The sequence below is a fragment of the Carassius carassius genome, chromosome 36 (assembly GCF_963082965.1).
Source record: "Carassius carassius chromosome 36, fCarCar2.1, whole genome shotgun sequence".
NCBI classification, from domain to species: Eukaryota; Metazoa; Chordata; class Actinopteri; order Cypriniformes; family Cyprinidae; genus Carassius; species Carassius carassius.
In genome coordinates, this window is record NC_081790.1 from 21898955 (window position 1) to 21915287 (window position 16333).

At 37.3% G+C, this 16333-nt stretch overlaps 1 protein-coding gene and 2 long non-coding RNA genes across 3 annotated transcripts in view; all 3 read right to left on the reverse strand.

The window, feature by feature from the left end:
* sgcd (sarcoglycan, delta (dystrophin-associated glycoprotein)) overlaps positions 1-16333 on the reverse strand; it is a 1159024-nt gene that overhangs the window by 272298 nt on the left and 870393 nt on the right. The window lies entirely within an intron of this gene.
* Positions 11617-12734, reverse strand: LOC132116783 (uncharacterized). Its single transcript, XR_009425694.1, has 3 exons — positions 12546-12734; positions 11856-12373; positions 11617-11722 (listed from the first exon to the last, which is right to left on the reverse strand). It is a non-coding gene; the product is annotated as an uncharacterized LOC132116783 (long non-coding RNA).
* LOC132116782 (uncharacterized) lies at positions 12772-13819 on the reverse strand. The gene is made up of 4 exons (XR_009425693.1): positions 13638-13819; positions 13274-13550; positions 13010-13187; positions 12772-12888 (listed from the first exon to the last, which is right to left on the reverse strand). It is a non-coding gene; the product is annotated as an uncharacterized LOC132116782 (long non-coding RNA).

Here is a 16333-nt window from a genome sequence, read left to right on the forward strand (position 1 = left end):
AGCATAAAGCACCCCACTATGCTGCAGGTGTCTGCCGAGTTTGGGGCTTGTGGCTTTAAAGCCCTAGGAGGAGATGCGTTTAGAAATTTAGTCTCAGAAAAATAATTATAACTAGAATTAAAAGTTAGTGAACTAACTTTGATGTTGGCTTGGCCATCTTGGCCATGGGGCAAAAGAGCCACAGTACTTGTGTGCCCAACATTCTTGAGTTGCCCCGCTGCAAAAAAATAAAATAATAATGACATAAAAAAAATACATGTTGTTTTCCATGGTCTCTTGCTGTTTTCCTTTTTAATAAAAAGCCTAGGCTATGATAACAGCTAGGACAGTGTTGTCAAGCTGAATGCGAAATCATGCAATGTCATGCAAAAACTATAATCTCCTAAATACCATTCAATTTGATCTTATTTTAATAGTACTGACAACATATTTTAAGTTATCACACAGTACTGAAAAATTAAAGAAGGGACACTATATATAGTATACTTCGGTGGGTCAAGAGCTAAACAAAAAGTCCTGTTTCATTACAAAATACTGTACCTTTTATAAACTTTATACTATCACCACAAAATTTTAATTTATATTTATTAAAAAATAAATATTTCATAAAACTGAAACTTATTTATATTATTTCTATAGGCTATACAAAAAAGAAAAGAAAAAAGACTAAATAATAAGGCTGAATAAGCTGATCTATAGCATGTTAAATGGTGGTTGCCTGTCTATGAATGGTACACCCCTCTAAGCTCACAGAAGTGGTTTGACCCAAGTCCTCAGCAGCCAATGACATTGACCCGTTCAAACTGATTTTTAACGCATACTTCATGTGTATTTCACGTGTATTTAACATGTGAAATACACGTTAAATACACACTGATTTTTCACGTTAAATACGTGTTGTCTACGCGTGAAATACACGTATTTAACGTGTTGTTGACGCGTTAAAATTCACGTGTATTTGACCCTCTTGGCCTTCCATACACATTAGATATAATGAAGGGAGACGTGAAAAAAGGACATCGCGTTGTTTTGATATGGATTACTTTATCACAGAATATTTGTTCGGCAGCACTTGTTTAGTTTAAAAGTAGACATGTCAAGCTTTCTATAGACATCTCTCTCATGTCTCTTCGTTGAGTATTCATGGAGTTACAGTTCAGTTTAATGACGTGTTTGTAAATGAAGATCAGCGCAGACAAAGGCTGCAGACAGCACACCTTGTTTGTTATCTTTATTTTATAAGTGCACAAAGTTTTGTTATTATGTTTGTATCCCAAAAAAAAGTAGACCCTTTACAGATTCGATTGATGTATTGCTCTTATCTGTACGATTAAAACTGAAGGTGTAATTTAAGTAATTTTCGGGTATATCAGGAGAAAATGACTCAAAACGCATATATGCGTTAATCGACTCCAGAGGGTTTTAAAAGGCTGTTGTGACTTTTTTCCTTCCAGTATTCATAAGCTGTATCACGCTGTCAAATTATATTTCATTTTGCACACATAAACAGCTCAAAAACACCTGAAATCTGCTATTGTTGTGTTCTAATGGGTGGATTAGTTCATTCGCTGTGTTATTTTTGGAAGCTCTTAAAAAATATATAAAAATGCTTTTATTCTGATCTCGTGATAACTGGGCTGGCTGATGAAACGCTCATTTCTCTCTCGTCTTTCTCTCTGTTCTTTGGCCAGAGACATAATTTATTAATGATATCTGACCCGGTAATAATAACATATGTTGGTTTAGCTTGTCAGTGTGAATGAAATGTGTATTTATTTGTCCAATCTCGCCCCGAAACGCGGCTGTCATGTGACTTTTTTTTTTTCTTCGCCATGTCAAATATTGCATTTTGCACACATACACGGCTCAAAAAAACCTGGATTTTGCTCTTGTTGTGTTCTAATGGGTGGATTGTGTGCTTTCGGAGTAATATTGTATTTTAAGAAGCTCTTAAAAATATATATATAAATGACTTTACCATGTTGTGCAGCGCCGGATCAATCTATGTGACTTTCAGTCTCACAGAGAAAATCTCACAAGCACATATAAACACTCATTTTCGTGTGTATAATATATTCTTCTAATTGTTTTGTGCCGTTTCGCTGGAGTGTTTTAATGTGAAAGGCTGTAAATCCTCTATGTGGACTTCAAGTGTTCAGAGAAATAGTACATCGCGAGCTCGCGGGCAGTTCTGAAGCTGGAGAGATGGATGTTATTTTCACCTAAGACAAAAAGATCACTCAAGCACTCATTTTGATCTCTATAATATATTCTTCTTCTTGTTTTGTGTTGATTCGCTGCACTGTTTTAATTTAAAAGGCTGTCGTGACTTTTTTTTCCCTTCCAGTATTCATAAGCTGTATCACGCTGTCAAATGGGCTGCTGATGAAGCGCTACTCTCGTCTTTCTCTCAATTCTTTGGCCAGAGACATAATTTATTAATGAGATCTGACCCGATAATAATAACATATGTTGGTTTAGCTTGTCAGTGTGAATGAAATGTGTATTTATTTGTCCGATCTCGCCCCGAAACGCGGCTGTCATGTGACTTTTTTTTCCTTTGCGATGTCAAATATTGCATTTTGCACACATACATGGCTCAAAAACCCCTGGATTTTGCTTTTGTTGTGTTCTAATGGGTGTATTGTGTGCATTCAGAGTAAAATTATATTTTAAGAAGCTCTTAAACTATTAATGACTTAACCATGTTATGCAGCGCCGAGCAATCGCCCAGCCAACATGTCCATGTGGGCCCCACATGGGATTTATCTGGGCTATGTGGGTGTCAAGTGGGCATGGGCTCAGAGTGGGCACTTTGATGGGCTGAATGTGGGCCCCAGCTTGGATACAGTTATGGGCCCCAGTTAGGCTGCCCATTATTGTTTATTTGTGGGTCCCAGATGGGCCACATTTGGGCTATATTAGGATATATTTATAGTTATATACATTTAAATTCCTTTTTTTTTTTTGCAGATTATTTATTTCTATGCAGTTATGGGTAGCTATAGCATTATACATGATGTATACATAATCATAACAATTAAATAGATTTAATTGTATGCATTTCATGTTTTATATAATTTAGGGTTATATCATAATATAACAATGCAAGATTATTTATTTTATGAATAATACTATTTTATTATTTATAATTATAAGTATCTCAAAGGGGTTTTCTTCTTATAATCTAAAAGCACTTGTGTTATGCGGTCATTGAGTCATGCGATGATTGGCGTGGCTGTCTTCCCGCCCCTTCTCATTCAAAAAAAAAAACGGTTGCTATCTCCACTTCAACACGGTCTGCATCTGCGTGTCAATGGACAAACTCTCTAAACTATCAAGGTAAGATAATTATATTTAACTTTATATTAGCCGAATTACTGCTGCTTTTATATAATTGGATGTAAATATTAAAAAAAAATAGTTGAAAATACAGTAATGGCAGAGTCACTAATGAAACTTGACGAAGCCAGTCGGGATTGAACTGTCATAGCTGAAGGGTTAACGTTAACGTTGTATAAAAAAATAAAATGTTGGCAGTTTACTTAGCAAACGTAGGATGTTTTATTTATACATTCATTTGGCAGAGGATTAAAACAAGTTTCAATGCTTCTGAATGTTTCTGCGTTTCACTTCCATAAAAACACTTTTAATGTGCGCACATACAGGCACGTCTGCTTCATAATAGATAAAAATGCTATCTTTGTGGGCAAACGTGTCGGATGTGCCAGTGGAAAATAAATGGTGTAAATATAAAAGTTTGAAGAGTTGATATGCTTAATTAGAGAACACATTATCAGCTGTGTCTAATTTAGAAGGATGCGTGCTCCAGAGGTCAAAACATTTCCCGCCTCCTCACGATGCTCCAGCCGATCAGTCAGCACCACTGCAGGAGGGAAATGCTGGTTAGCACGGCTTAATTGATAAAACAAACGAGACGACTCCAGGTTTTTTAACGACAGTTACTTTATTTGGTCACCGAACGGGTGCATCTCCGTCGTGTTGCCAGATCCAGATATTATACATGTCTTTTTGGAGAGCATAAAATGTAACGTTATAGGTTATAGAATGAAATATGCCAACTCTGGTCACGAAGAATGCTATGCTATTTCATTCAGTTTGGTAGTAAACCTTTTACAAAAATCCTGATAAAAACATTCATGAGAGCAAGTTCTTATCATCCATATAGCAATGCTTTTTAATGAACGTTATTACAGTAATAAGCATTGTTGCATGAATAATACATTTATCCACACCTAACATATAGTAAAGTATTAAATTGGGATAAACTAAAATAATGTCTGATTTATTAATGTCCATCCCCCCAAAACAGACAGCACAGAGAGTGTAATGAGTTGCATTTTAGGTGTTAGTAATTTTTAGGTGTTAACAAACATCTCCTCGTGCGATGGCATGACACCATGACAGATTTATTGTGAAGATGAAAGCCCACAAGAGTGTGGTAAGTTAACTTTATACCTTTTATTCTGATGATGTTTGCTAGATATAAAGCTACATTATTTTTATAAAAATATAGTGTGAGTGAACTCTGTCAAGCTGTGCTAACTGGCCTTTTCCTCCCACAGTGCGGCTGTGAGACCGGAGGGGAGACTCGTCGTATAGTCCTTTTACTTGTTTACTTTCCCAGTACACTAGTATTTTCCTCCCACAGTGACACCAGCAGACCAATAGGGAGAAAAAGTCATATAAGTCATATAAGTACGTTAAATAGGTACAGGTAGGTGAACTTTAAAACACTTTAAGTCGTCTTGTTTGTTTTATCAATTAAGCTGTACTAACTATCATTTCCCTCCTGCAGTGGTGCTGACTGACCAGCTGGACCATCATGAGGCAGACGGGAAGAGTCGTCTCCATAAAGAAGACCATTTTATATGTTTTGAGATGATATGTGTTCTCTGAATATTGTTGTATAGTCTTACTAATTAAGTACATTAACTCTTCAAACTTTTACTTTTATATTTACACCATTTATTTTCCACTGGCACAATGTGTTATCTATGATTTTACTTGTAGGCTACATGTATGTTCATTGTTGAAATATGGTTAAATATTCTGGTAATTCTGTGTTGTTAAAGTTCAGCTCTGAAAAATAAAAGATGAATAATGAATAAAGCTGTTGGTGTGATGCAATAACTTGTGTTACTGAATATATAACAAAATAATAAAATAATAGTACTTTTAAAATTACATTTCTAAACTGAATAGTGTCACTTTTAACTTGTTCACATTACCTTTAGTAGTATAATTTGGGCAAAAATATGAAGTACTGGCACAACTTAATTATAACCATGCATGCTTTTTAATGCTTTGGTAAATGTTTTAGTAGTATTTTAAAATAATTGACTTTTCTTTTTTTCTTTCTTTACTGTTTTTTTAGGTATGAAGCTGAGACGTCTGCACAGGCCCAGGAATAATACCATTTCATCCTGTTCTGTTCAAGTATTTTTGTATTAACACTTTCTATGAAGCCCATATTATACATAATAAGGGTATTCTTAAAGCATTATAAGGAATGCATTATAATATAATATGTTGGATCATCTCATGAATATTCATAAGAACAGGTTTAATATATTTACTTATTTGTGGTTATAGCTTTTAAGAGTATGATTATTTATAACACAATGAACACGTTGCATCAACTTTTACAATGGATTATATTTCTCATAGTTATAATGTATTATAAGTCTCATATCTTGCCGTTTTTCTGATGCTACTTTACTTAAAGCGGTCAAAGACCACTTATAAGTAGTAGTAGTATTAATAATAATAATTATAATAAAAAAAAAAAGTTTTCACTCAAACAGCCATAAGATCAGATATCAGATCAGATGAAAGTGTAATATGACACATTTGCTTTTGAACAATTTTTATTGTAATATCAGTTTGATTATTTTGATGGTACCCCTTAGACAGCTGTTGAGTGACTCTGCAACTATATCAACTAGCGGTCATTAGAGTATTACTACGTTTGCTACTGTAAATATATGCTAACACTTTATTTTGATGGTCAACCAACAGATAAACTGATAGATAAACTATCTAAAAAGATAGGTGTCTTTGCAAGTACGTCAATTTATTCTACCATACTAGATTCTACCATTCTTGAGCATATTAATACCCTAATGAGAGTTAGTTGGGATGTAGTGGCAAAGCTGCTTATAATCGATTGACTAAGGTGACCATCAAAATAAAATGTAACCATATAAAAGATTGCATTTTTTTTTCAGTTAAGAGTATTAAACTCACATCAGTTAACATTAGCTCCAAAGGAAACACTCAAGTAACACTCAAAATCTAACCACTCACAAGCTGTAGTAAGATAATGTGCAGATCTTAAACAATGTCAAGATATGATACAGTCCATTATACTGTAAATTAAGTAGATTTAATATGGTGTTCATTGTGTTATAAATAATCATACTCTTAAACTTATAACCATGATGAATTATATTATGTATTGTATTATGATGTATTATAATTGTTATGATTATTCACGAGTTGATATAACATATTATACGTTTTTTTTATAATGCATTATGCATTCATTATAATGCCTTAAGAGTACCCTTATAAGGTATTATAAATATGGGCTTCATAGAAAGTGTTACCGTATTTTTATCCAGTTTTCATCCTGTTTTGTTTTATTTTGTTTTACCAAATATAAAATGTGATTTAGAGATTCTGAGTTGAAGTCATTTTCTTCACATTTGAAATAATTTAACATGTAATTTAAAATGTATTAAGCACCAATTTTTTTAGGTAAATAAAACATTTTAATTTAGAGTTTTATTGCATATTAGCACATTAACTTTATCCAGAGGAATTAATAAAGAAATATAAATGGGGCCCAGTTCTGACCCTCTGTGCTCCCACTAAAACCCCATTTAAGGGCCATTTGTGGGTCTAGTGTAATCACCCATCTGGGCCCCTCTAATGAACACCCACATGGGCCCCACTTGGAGCCCACTATGGAACCATCATGGGCCCCTATGGGTGAACACACACGGGGCCCAAGTGGAGCCGATGGACAAAAATGTACGGATCCCATTTGGGTTGCCCATCCAGGGCCCAACTGACAGCCCACCAAAAACCCACATGGGGCCTACATGGAAATGGCTGGGCGATGACGTTCAGCTCAGTCTGACAGAGAAAATCTCACAAGCACATATAAACACTAATTTGCATGTGTATAGTATATTCTTCTAATTGTTTTGTGCCGTTTCGCTGCAGTGTTTTTATGTGAAAGGCTGTAAATTCTCTATGTGGACTTCAATTGTTCAGAAATACATCGCGAGCTCGCGGCCAGTTGGGTGCCGCGAATATATCATGTTATTACTTTAAACAGTTCAAAAACATCTGAATTTAGCTCTTGGTGTGTTCTAACTTGTGGATTGCATGCAATCGCCATTTTAAAAGGTATTAAATAAGCATGAATTCGCTCGTTGTGAGCTCCGTGGAGACTGAGCTGCCTGAGCTGACCAGCCGTGATTCTTCTCTCGTCTTTCTGACTGCTCTCTGCCCAGAAATCAATTATTAATGAGCACTGGCCCCTGTAATAATCAGATATGTTGGTTTAGCTTGTCAGTTTGAGGGAAATTGTATTATTTACTTGTATTGACCGATTTAAAAGTGAAAGTAAACCAGACTCCGGGTATTGCAACAGTAGGGGCGCAATTTTTCTCAGACAATGTAAGTCTATGGGAAATGTATTAAACATTTTAAAATGAATAAAAAAAAAACTTTAAGTCTGATCAGTCTGAAAAGATATAGCAACAAGCACTGCTCTATCCCGCAGGTGTCTGTCGAGTTTGGGGCTTGTGGCTTTAAAGCCCTAGGAGGAGTAGCGTTTAGAATTTTTTAGTCTCAGAAAAATAATAATAAAAATAATAAAAATAAAAATAAGAAGTTTAAATAGCATAACAGTATGTTGGCTTGTTGCCAAGCCAACATAACTAGAATTAAAAGTTAGTGAACTAACTTTGATGTTGGCTTGGCCATCTTGGCCATGGGGCAAAAGAGCCACAGTACTTGTGTGCCCAACATTCTTGAGTTGCCCCGCTGCCAAAAAAAAATAATAATAATACCATAAAAAAATACACCTGCAACAGTCGTTTTCCATGGTCCCTTGCTGTTTTCCTTTTTAATAAAAAGCCTAGGCTATGATAACAGCTAGGACAGGGTTGTCTAGCTGAATGCGAAATAAGTCATGCAAAAACTATAATCTCCTAAATACCATTCAATTTGATCTTATTTTAATAGTTATGACAACATATTTAAGTTATCACACAGTACTGAAAAATTAAAGAAGGGACACTATATATAGTATACTTCGGCGAGTCAGGAGCTAAACAAAAAGTCCTGTTTCATTACAAAATACTGTACCTTTTATAAACTTTATACTATCACCACACAATTTTAATTTATATTTATTAAAAAATAAATATTTCATAAAACTGAAACTTAAATATATTATTTCTATAGGCTATACAAAAAAGAAAAGAAAAGAAAAAAAGACTAAAAAATAAGGCTGAATAAGCTGATCTATAGCATGTTAAATGGTGGTTGCCTGTCTATGAATGGTACACCCCTCTAAGCTCACAGAAGTGGTTTGACCCAAGTCCTCAGCAGCCAATGACATTGACCCGTTCAAACTGATTTTTAATGCATACTTCACGTGTATTTAACATGTATTTAACATGTGAAATACACGTTAAATAGGCGCTGATTTTTCACGTGTAAACAACACGTATTTAAATACGTGTTGTCTACGCATGAAATACACGTATTTAACGTGTTGTTGACTCGTTAAAATTCACGTGTATTTGACCCTCTTGGCCTTCCATACACATTAGATATAATGAAGGGAGACGTGAAAAAGGACATCGTGTTGTTTTGATATGGACAACTTTTTCACAGAATATTTGTTCGGCAGCACTTGTTTAGTTTAAAAGTAGACATGTCAAGCTTTCTATAGATATATCTCTCATGTCTCTTCGTTGAGTATTCATGGAGTTACAGCTCATTTTAATGACGTGTTTGTAAATGAAGATCAGCGCAGACAAAGGCTGCAGACAGCACACCTTGTTTGTTATCTTTATTTTATAAGTGCACAAAGTTTTGTTGTTATTATGTTTGTATCCAAAACAAGTAGACCCTTAACAGATTCGATTGATGTATTGCTCTTATCTGTACGATTAAAACTGAAGGTGTAATTTAAGTAATTCTCGGCTATATCAGGAGAAAATGACTCAAAACGCGTATATGCGTTAATCGACTCCAGAGGGTTTTAAAAGGCTATCGTGACTTTCTTCCTTCCAGTATTCATAAGCTGTATCACGCTGTCAAATTATATTTCATTTTGCACACATAAACAGCTCAAAAACACCTGAAATCTGCTCCTGTTGTGTTCTAATGGGTGGATTAATGCATTCTCTGTGATATTATTTTTGGAAGCTCTTAAAAAATATAAAAATGCTTTTATTCTGAGCTCGTAGTGATAACTGGGCTGGCTGATGAAGCGCTCATTTCTCTCTCGTCTTTCTCTCTGTTCTTTGGCCAGAGACATAATTTATTAATGATATCTGACCCGGTAATAATAACATATGTTGGTTTAGCTTGTCAGTGTGAATTAAATGTGTATTTATTTGTCCGATCTCGCCCCAAAACGCGGCTGTCATGTGACTTTTTTTTCCCTTCGCGATGTCAAATATTGCATTTTGCACACATACACGGCTCAAAAAACCCTGGATTTTGCTCTTTTTGTGTTCTAATGGGTGGATTGTGTGCATTCGGAGTAATATTGTATTTTAAGATGCTCTTAAAAAAATATATAAATGACTTACCATGTTGTGCAGCGCCGATCAATCTATGTGACTTTCAGTCTGACAGAGAAAATCTCACAAGCACATATAAAAACTCATTTTCATGTGTATAATATATTCTTCTAATTGTTTTGTGCCGTTTCGCTGCAGTGTTTTAATGTGAAAGGCTGTAAATTCTCTATGTGGACTTCAAGTGTTCAGAGAAATACATCGCGAGCTCGCGGCCAGTTGGCTGCCGCGAATATATCATGTTATTACTTTAAACAGTTCAGAAACATCTGAGTTTAGCTCTTGGTGTGTTCTAACGGGTAGATTCCGTGCAATCACCGATATAATTTAATTTAAAAAGGTCTTAAATAAGAATAAATTCGCTCGTTGTGAGCTCCGTGGAGACAATGCCTGAGCTGACCAGCTGTGATTCTTCTCTCGTCTTTCTGACTGCTCTCTGCCCAGAAATCAGTTATTAAGGAGCCCTGACCCCTGTAATAATCAGATATGTTGGTTTAGCTTGTCGGGTTTAGCTTGTTGGTTTAGCTTGTTAGCATGTTGCTAGCATGTTTCTTGCATTATTAGCATGTTGCTAGCATGTCGCTAGCATGTCTCCAGCATGATTATCATTCGACTAGCATTATTAGCATGTTGCTAGAATGTTTATCGCATGATTAGCATGCAACTAGCATGTTGCTAGCATGATTTTAGTATGATTAGCATGTTGCTAGCATGTTTCTTGCATGATTAGCATGTTGCTAGCATGTAACTAGCATGTCTCTTGCATGATTAGCATGTTGCTACCATGTCGCTAGTATGATTTTAGCATGATTAGCATGTTTCTAACATGACTAGCATGCGATTAACATGTTTCTAGCATGATTAGCATGCTGCTAGCATGTTTCTAGCATGATTAGCATGTTGCTAGCATGTTTCTAGCATGACTAGCATGCGACTAGCATGTTGCTAGCATGGTTTGACCATGATTAGCATGTTGCTAGCATGTTTCTAACATGATTAGAATGTTTGCTAGCATGTCGCTAGCATGTTTCTAGCATGTTGCTAGCATGTTTCTAACATGACTAGCATGCGACTAGCATGTTATTAGCATGATTTTAGCATGATTAGCATGTTGTTAGCATGTTTCTAGCATGCGACTAGCATGTTGCTAGCATGTTTCTAGCATGATGAGCATCTTGCTAGCATGTTTCTAGGATGAGTTAGTGTCCAAAAATGTGCGGTCAGAAAAATAATAAGAAAAATAAGTTTAAATAGGATTTCAGTAAGTTGGCTTTCTCAAGCCAACTTAATAAGTTTAAATAGGATTTCAGTAAGTTGGCTTTCTCAAGCCAACTTAATAATTTGAAAAATTTATTTGCAGGCACATATAAAAATATAGCATACAAATGTACAAGAAGTATTTGTTGAACATAATACAAAATGCTGCATTACTGACTATGTAACAATTCCACCACTCTGCCAGACGTTTCAGGTATCTTGCCTATCTTAGTTTTGTCAGCTGGTGCTGGGGATATCTTGGCAGACATGTGCGCATGCTCATTCCATCGTGTGTTGTCCTCCGGATTCGGCAAGAGTTTCCTGATGCTGGTGGGAACTATGTTGGCTACCGGCCACCGCTGGATTGAACCTAGACACATGTCTAGCAATGAGATCCTCCTTTGTCAGCCTGTCAAAATGTTCTGATAGGGAATCTGGAATGGATACTTTTCGTAGTTCCTCAACATAATAGGCAGGGTCTTTAAACACCTCTACAAACACCAGTCTCCTTAGATTTTGGATACATTATTCGATAGACAGCTTTGCCTTCCAAGTTCATTGCCTGTTCACGATCAGCATTCTCGTTGAAATGCATTGCCGCAAGATACAGCCTAGAAAGATAAAGTGAAAATTAAGTTAAAAAAATGTACTAACAAGCACATGTACATGGTTGAAAATAAGGTGATATCATTTTTTTTTGTCTTGACAACACTGGGTGATGTAAAGTATTAGAACAATTATTACCTGCATAGCATTCTAATAAAAGGAAAAACAACATTCTTGGGGGCGAATCTCAGAATGACACTGTGGAATGCCTCAAGAGCTGAAGTTTGATGTTGGTGGCTCAGCTTTTCCACATCGCGGAGAACTCTCTTGTTCATGAGCAGCTTCTCCACTTTATACAGGACCATGGTACCTATTAGAATAGAAATGGAGAAATGATAAACATACTGACTTTAATACCTATAGTAGGTTATTTTTTTTTTTTTTACTTGAAATTACAGTCACAAGCCTGGTTTTAACCATTTACTAGGGTCTCTGGACACTCTTGTCTGCATGAGCTCACTTGGGGAATACTGGATCTTCATGAATGTGGACATTCTGAATGTGATTAAATAAACTCTTCCACTTAGCAACTTTTTCTGGTCCTTCTGTGGAAGACATGGCTGACCAGTAGATGTGATTTTTTATACCCAGCAACCAGTTTTGCAGCACTTGGCAGTCTTTGTTTCTTGACAATTTTTCTAATTTTTTAGATAGCCCTGGAAATACAAGAAGTCAAAAAGAGAAATAAAATGAAAATCATAAGCTAACTAGAACAAAATTAATAGCATGAAATGAATCTCAATAATTACTTGAAAATTTCCAATTATTGGTAGAAAAATTCAAATAAATTTCTAGACTAATATAAAAAGAATTTTGACTTCCATTTACCTTTCTCGAGGTGCCAAATATCATAGTACTGTTTGATCTCTCTCTCCCTCAGATATTTCTGCACCTGGGTGTAGCGATCAGTCACAATGTAATCTACTTGTAACTGGTTGGACTCGATGATCCAGACCTCTTCTGTGTCCTTCCTTCTCCATGTGTGCACTGCCTCCAACTTCATTGCTCTTAAAAAAAAAATCAAAATCACCTTACCAAATGCAAAGTCACATAAAAAACATGAAGCATTACTAAATACTGCAAGAGAAATGTGCGTGTATTAGTTGAATGTCCAGAATTTTATTGCTGTCAAGATGCAATAAAGTATAGCTGCCATATTTGGCAGAATGTCCTAAATATAGAAAACATTTGTAAGTTAATACAATACTCTGCCGAACCAAAAATATGTAAATTTACATTAGTATGATTACAAAGTATTGCCAACATAGAATAAATATTATTTAAAAAATCACCTGGAGAATCAGCACGCATATCGCCACTCAGTGCAATTTTGCCCAACGGTTGTAGTGACTGGAACATGGCCTGCTGATCCATCTTCCACTTGTGAAATATGACTGGTTCAAGAAACAACCGAGCATGCATTCTGAATGATCTGAAGTGGTGAATTTGTAGATTCATAGCTCTGCAAATCTGGCAACATAGATGAAATAGAATAATGGGTTGTTTCCTTTGTGAATTCTAAAAAAAACAATGTGCACATAATAATCCTAAAATACCATATGCATTTGAATAAATGATCCACCAGTGAAATACACTGCTGCTGACATTTGCAGGTTTCCAACTGGGGTGCTTCCTTTCACAGGCTGGCTCTGCCATTTTTTGGTATACTGACAGTGTTCGCAGACCTGACAGAATGACACAAATGTCCCAAGCCGACTTCGCTGTACATTGCAGTTATTCTTGCAAAAAGGACATATTTTAAAAAGCTCTCTGAGAGAGCTTTCAAAAACAATGTACTTTGCATCGGTGTAATCACAAGAGATGTCCATCCCACTATAAGTAATGGCAAAGTATGGAATATCAATGATAAATTAAAAACAAGTTTAATGAAAACTTCAATGTACATTTGAACAACATTACCTTGTTTCAGAAGGCTCTGCAACAGAGGCTCATATGAGGAATCTAGAGTTTGTTGAATTTCTGATAAATTTGTTGGAAACTCTTCCTCATCCAGCAATTCTATATGCAGCCTTTTAACTGGTGTTGGACCGAGTCCAGATGTTGATGCCTTTATTTGTGTAGATGACATATGCCTCCATGTTTCAACCTGTGTTGTCTCAGTACTAACACTTGTAAAGGAAACTGTTGCCTGCGTGCCTGACAGAGTAAAAATTAATATTTGATTTAGGTACACCTTCATATATAAAACAGTGCCTTTAAAATGATCTATAAGGTAAAGGTAGTAAGAACCGTTTCACATTATATACTGTACATACCTTTGCTCCGTACATGTCTTGTCTGTTTAGTGAAAGATAACTGTGTGGCAGCTGTCTTTTGAGATGGAAAAAAAGTACACTGAATTCCTATAGATTGCATTAGTGGTTTGGCTTGCACTTCAGCAGACACAGTTGTTTTATGTTCTGTTTGACATTCCATGTGCTTGACAGAAGGATAGTCCTGGCTGGTAGGAACATATGTAGATGTGCTCTATAAATAAAGAATAATTGAATTAATAAATAAATAAATAATTAAATAAATTCCAAAATGTGGTTCTTAACTGGCAACATGACTTTCAGAATAATCACCTTGCCAAACTACAATCAAATAGTAATTCCATGCAGAACAAGGATCTAAACAATACTAAGGGCTCGTTCATACAGAATGCATTTTTGCTTAGAAAAACATCTCACGTTTTTCTAAGCAAAAACGCATTCTGTATGAACGAGCCCTTAGTATTGTTTAGATCCTTGTGAAAAGGGGGAAAACGTCTTCGGTTACTATCGTAACCTCGGTTCCCTGAGAGGCGGGAACGAGACATTACGTCAGCTAAGACGTATATGGGAACTCCTCCCTTCTCCACTTTCGCTGAAATCTTATTGGCTAACGCTAGCTGGGGGCAGCTGGCCAATTGACGCGAAGCATGCAAATACTGACAGGTTCGCGGGCAGTATAAATTGCATGGGCGCGAAAATTACGTCAGAATCACGACTGAACGCTAGCACAGCTGATCAAACAGCGACCACGGCGGCTAACATAATGTCTCGTTCCCGCCTCTCAGGGAACCGAGGTTACGATAGTAACCGGAGACGTTCCCTCTCGAGGCGGTAACTCAACATTACGTCAGCTAAGACGTATATGGGAACTGTATAAAATCCCGCCGTGAGAGCAGTGAAGATAAGCCCTGAACGGAGTCAATCACCCCCACACATAAGCAGGACAGTTCTAGCCAATGGCCGTGTCGCTAAGAGTGCTCGCATTTGATGGGCGGAACTAGACCAATGAGACATCTGCTCCGACCCTAATGAAATTTGCATATCTTCATGCAATAAATGTGAAGCCCGCACTAAACAGGGCAGACACAAGACAAAAGCGCTCAAGCATGAGAGTTAAACAGAGTCGACAGCTTTGCGGTGACAACTGCATAAACCGTAAAAACCAGAACACAGAGTTAGCAGCCATGGTAACTACTGTATAGCTGGTTATAACAGAATGAATAAAACTTAACTCACCGAAAGTACATGTGACGCTACAGAGGGTACATCCAGCTTGTAAAACCTGGCGAATGTGTTCTGGGAAGACCAGCCAGCAGCAAGACATAAATCCTGGATAGACATACCTCTAGCCCAGGCCCAGGAGGAAGATATTGCACTCACAGAATGAGCTTTGATTTTGAGGGGACAATCCTTCCCTTGGCATTCGTAAGCCAACGCGATAGCGTCCAAAATTCAGTGAGAAAGTCTCTGTGTTTGAAAGAGCATGTCCCTTATTACATCCACCAAAGCACACAAACAGCTGGTCCGACTGACGAAAGGCGGCCGGGCGATCCACATACATCCGCAAAGCCCTAACAGGGCAAACAGCGCTCTGAGCATCAGCATCACGCAAGGCTGACGGCTCAGCAGATAAGGCGGGCAGGGAAACAACCTGTGCTCTAAATGGTGTATTGAGTGACTTCGGAACATAACCTGGTCTCGGCCGGAGAGTGACATTACAGTCGCCAGGTCCGAAACAGATGCAATCATCGTTCACCGAAAACGCATGTAGGTCTCCAATGCGCTTCGCCGAGGCAAGAGCAAGAAGCAAGGCAGTCTTCAGAGAAAGCTCCTTAACCCCAATCGAAGCTAAGGGATTGAACGGCGGTAGAGCTAGAGCCCTCAAAACTAGAGCTAAATCCCACGGCAGCACGGAGGGCAGCCGTAAAGGACGCAATCTCCTCGCTCCCCTGAGAAAACTGATTACCAGAGCATGCTTACCGATCGATTGCCCGTCAACCGGGGAACGAAAAGCGGCAATAGCGGGCACATACACCTTCAGCGTGGACGGCAAACTCCCGCAGTCCATTCTGTGCTGTAGAAAGCGTAAAACATCCGACACAGAACAGGTCCCCGGGTCAATTAGAATTTCCTCGCACCATTTTGTGAAAACTCCCCACTTCAGAGCGTATAGGCATCTCGTAGATGGTGCGCGAGCCTCCGTAAGCATACTCAGCACCCGTGAGTACAGAGCGCCCTGCTCATTTATGGTCCCCGCAGCGGCCACACATGAAGGTTCCCCAGCTCGGGGCTGGGGTACCATATCGTGCCGTTCCCTTGAGACAGCAGGTCCTTCCTGAGGGG